Source organism: Herpailurus yagouaroundi, unplaced genomic scaffold (assembly GCF_014898765.1).
Source record: "Herpailurus yagouaroundi ecotype Mexico unplaced genomic scaffold, PumYag 206, whole genome shotgun sequence".
Taxonomy (NCBI): Eukaryota; Metazoa; Chordata; class Mammalia; order Carnivora; family Felidae; genus Herpailurus; species Herpailurus yagouaroundi.
The window spans coordinates 4906071-4910120 of NW_024412437.1; positions in this window are offsets into that span (position 1 = coordinate 4906071).

Below are 4050 nucleotides of genomic sequence, written 5' to 3' on the forward strand. Positions count from 1 at the left end.
ACGGTCAGCTGCTCGACAGCCAGAAGCTAAGAAAGGTGGGGGGAGCGTAAAAACCCACCACCCAGCTGGCTTCGGGCTCCTTTGAACGTTGGAGAAAGAAAGGAGGAAGGGAAGCATAGTTTCTTCTTCTTCTTCTTCTTCTTCTTCTTCTTCTTCTTCTGTGGTTTTCTTTCAAGGGAATCAGTGATGTAACTGTCGATAAATGCGAACGATCTTTTAAATATTCAACACACCCAAAGTTATACACCCCAAGGAGTGTTTACACATATCGAGCCCTATCGATGTAGCCATCTTGACCACATGCGTGTTCTAAATCTTTGCTGCAGTGTTGGTCTCTTCTGCAGGTGAGTCCTTGCCCTCAGAAGCCCAGGCTTTCATCCCAGAGGAAGCAGATTAAAATGAATCGTATTGCGTACATCAATAACCGTAAATGGGCTACACATCAAGATTTAAAAAAATATGGCTGGATTACAGAGTAAAACCCAACTATAAGCTGAGAAAAGAGATATGTTTAAAACAAAGTGACTCATAGAGATTGACCGTAAAGAACGGGAGAAGGCATGCCAGGCAAATATAAGTTAAAAGAAAATGTGAATCTTCTCTTAGTGTCAGACAATATTAAAGCCAAGGCAAAGAGCATTAAAGGAAACAAAGAAGGGTACGTTACATTTTTAAAGAGAACCACATTTATGATGTAACAAATATGTTCCACGGTCCATGGGGCCAGGAAGATTCTTTTTCTTTCTGTTTTCCTTTTTCATCCAGTACATTGGTGAAAAAAAAATAGTGTTTATTTTTTTTGAAGATTTTATTTTTAAGTAATCTCTACATCCAACGTGGGGCTTGAACTCACAGCCCCAAGATCAAGTGTCACATGCTCTACCTACCAGCTGAGCCAGCCAGCACCCCCCACCCCCGCAACCAAATTAGTGCTTATTGAAATATTTTAAAAATCAGGTGATTTCAAATTAAAGAACACTCCTTATTTCCAGTTTCTCTTGTAAAATCAGAAAATCCAGCAATACTGGGTCTGAATGTTTATGTCACATCCGTTAGCCAGGCAGGAGTTGGCAAGCTATATCCCGAAGACCAAGTCCAGCCCACCCCTCAAAGAAATCCACACCAAAGACATTTATGCCAAGACACATAATATAAGGCCAGTATAGGAAAATCAATTATATTTCCATGTAGTACCAACAGATAATTAGAAAATACATTTTTTCAAGATATTTTTTTTTTTAATTTTTTTTTTCAACGTTTATTTATTTTTGGGACAGAGAGAGACAGAGCATGAAGGGGGGAGGGGCAGAGAGAGAGGGAGACACAGAATCGGAAACAGGCTCCAGGCTCCAAGCCATCAGCCCAGAGCCCGACGCGGGGCTCGAACCCACGGACCGCGAGATCGTGACCTGGCTGAAGTCGGACGCTTAACCGACTGCGCCACCCAGGCGCCCCTCAAGATAATATTTTTATGTTAGCATCAAAAACGTAAAAAAAAATAGGAATGTGTCTAACCAAGATGTTAATATCTTTACATAGAAAACTACAAAAACTCTGTTGTATTAGTTTCCTAGGGCTCGCATTACAGATGACCAAAAACCGGGTGGCCTAGAACACATTATGCTTGTTAAGAAACAAAATGTAGTCCTCTGCATGCAGACTCTTTCAGCCTGGGTTCCACGAAAGCATTAATCCCTACAGAAAATGCTCTCAGTACAGATTTACGACCATGCTAGATGCAAAGGAGAAAAGTTAATCCATCACCTCCAGCAGATGCTTCCGGGTATCAGGGCTTAATTCCCTGCGGGATACCTGGTTGAGAAGGGTTATACGGTGGGAAGTCGAGAAGAGGGTGGACATCCTACCCCGTCCCCCAGCCTGGCCTTTGACCCGACCAGCATGACAGTAATTTATTTCCAGGTACTAGAGAGTGAGTTCTCAACACCCAAGAAGCATTCGTGCCACAAGGCAGAGTTGTGTACTTAAGAGATTCTTTTTGTCTCTCTTCTTTCTCCTAAGAGACTCTTTGAGACGTTGGCTCTGCTTGGATTTCCTTTTCTCCATCCGATAGCACTCACTTCTGCCACGGGATAATGTTTTCTATTTAGGAATCACAACTGAAGAAGTGTTAAGCCACTTAGGCTTCCAGGAACTGTTGTTCGAAACTTCAGATGAAGGCGAAGCTACAAAGAGAATCACAAGTGGGCTAAGTGTTTGCAGAGTAGATGTCCGTAGCAGATTGCTCGCGTCTGGGCATTTATGGACTTATGCAAGGATGAATAGTCCCTTTTCGTTCACCCCACTCTTCTTAGTCCCATTGCTTAGGTCAGTAACGGACGATGTAATTGGGGAGCAGCCTAGAGACTAAATCTACTCTTGCCATATGTTCTGCATGGCTCTAAAACACTAAGAGGTTTTAATCACGGTATAACCTAGTGGTAACTGGTTATACGAGACCCACGCAGTGGGGTCTTGGTATAGATTGGCTCTGTGATGAACGCGAGCAGACCAACACAGTACAAGAGACCAGAAGAAGGAAGCCAGGCTGCTGGGCACACGGAAGGAGGGTCTCCTTTCTCTGGAGGGTGACCCAGTGAGATATAAGATTCCTTCAGTATTAATAGTCTGTAGGTATGCATGACAGAGAATGTCCTAGATCTTCATCACCTAAAAAAAGAAGATAAGCCGTCATTTCCATGGAGTTCTGGACTGTGTTAACGTTAAAGCATCCCACAAATGTCAGTCAGTGTTATGCAGATTGGGTACCTACCCATCTGTGTTCCTCTGCTAATGCCTAGTGAAGATCCTAACTCACTTCTAAGAGGCTTATGTACCCACAAGGCTCTGGACATTAAATATATAATAGTGGGTTGGCTGTGATTCATTCCCATGACGATCCTTTTAATTTGTCGGCCAAGATCTATGTGTGGAATGGGGATAATGTTTCAGAAAGAGCCTTATGCTGATGCAGGCTCGGCATGAAGGAAGGCAGGTGCTTGTTTCTGGCAGTTGTAGGAGGCATGAATCCAGAATGGATTTGCATCTGATCTTTGTGCGTATCATTTAATATTTATTGAGACCTTCCTAGGTTCTGGGGAATATGAAAACAAATATAAGCTGAGCCCCGGCTTCTCGCCGGCCAGTCAGTGTTAAGGCTCTATTTCTAAGTCACATCTACGATTTTTCTTTTCTTTTTCTCTTGTTAAAAGATTTTATATTCAAGTAATCTCTGTGCCCAACGTGGGGCTCGAACCTACAACCCCGAGATCAAGAGTTGCACACTCCACTGGCTAAGCCAGCCAGGCGCCCTTAAATGCCGGGTTTTTACACTGTAGAACCTTGACTGTGAATTTCTATTTTCAGGAGAAAAGAGAAGGCAGATTCTCTTCTGCGACACACCCTCATTTGTTCTCTGTATCATCTTCATTTGCATGTAGGACATACAACTCAAGCGTGCTTCACTCTGGAGCCCTGGAAGTGATCTTCAGGAGATGATCAGATGATCTTCAGAGGGTGTAGCTTGAGTGGGGGTGTATGGGAGTGTTAACAACGGTAATAGGAGTGTCTCTTTTGGAGTCAGCAGGACGCCGAGGGCTCTGATTGCTGAGACCTCCCAGACAAGCCAAGAGGGCCACACCAGGAAGGTAGTCTAAGTCAATTTGGGAGGAACAGAAGGTTTCTGGTCTTTTCTATTCTGCCTGTCTCCAACCCCTGACCCTTCTGTGTTCTGGCAGAAGATTGTACCAGCCTGAGAGGTGAGACCAAGAACCACTGTAAACCCACTTAGACCATAATTTACTTTCAGAATCGGTTGATGACATCAGTCCGTGCTTCAGGAATTGTGAGGGAAGGTGTCTCAACCAGAAAACCTCTAAAGGCGCTAAGATCGTACTCATTCAACCAGCCCATAACACCCTTGTGTTGAAGGGCAATCGAAGAAGTGTTGGAATTACATTTTTTTCCTTTTCCTCTTCAGGGTTTTAAAGACTGGACTTACCCAGATAGAGTTTTGTTGTGTTTTTTTCTTCTGTTTTTTTTTTTTTTTTTTTT